This window comes from Microtus ochrogaster, chromosome 8 (assembly GCF_000317375.1).
Source record: "Microtus ochrogaster isolate Prairie Vole_2 chromosome 8, MicOch1.0, whole genome shotgun sequence".
Taxonomy (NCBI): Eukaryota; Metazoa; Chordata; class Mammalia; order Rodentia; family Cricetidae; genus Microtus; species Microtus ochrogaster.
Window position 1 is genome coordinate 79,282,715 of NC_022015.1, and position 584 is coordinate 79,283,298.

Sequence of the window (584 nt, forward strand, 5' to 3'; positions counted from 1 at the left end):
TCTTGTAGACCAGGCTGGTCTCAAACTCACAGAGATCCGCCTGCCTCTGCCATCTGAGTGCTGGGATTAAAGGCGTGCGCCACCACCGCCCGGCAAGGTACCTTATTCTTGATATTGGTTTTGAGTTATAAGATCCTGTTTTCTACCATGAGTAGTATCTCCTTTAGGATGTGTAACACACTCATTTGCTCTTAGAATGCACCCTGTCCATTCATGTGGTAATGGGAAGTCCTATCTATTCACTCTAGAGTACTTCAGAGTCCATCAAATGGAATGAGTCTTCTGGCCAAGAAAATAATATGTGATGATCTTGAAGTTCTTGCCTTTGGACTGACTCATTCCTAGTTCCTGAGTGTGGTGCTGATTATTCTGTCTGGTATACTTCAGAGCTTGCTATGTCTGGCAAAGCATGAACCTTCTACTCAGTAGATATTGTCATAATGCTTTCAAGCTAATTACCTGAGTTACATTTCGTGGATCAACAGTGACCTTACTGAGCAAAATATAAAGGATATGAACACTTGCTACATAGTGTGACTAAAAATTTAATCACAATTGTGACAAAGATGCATTATAAGTTAGAC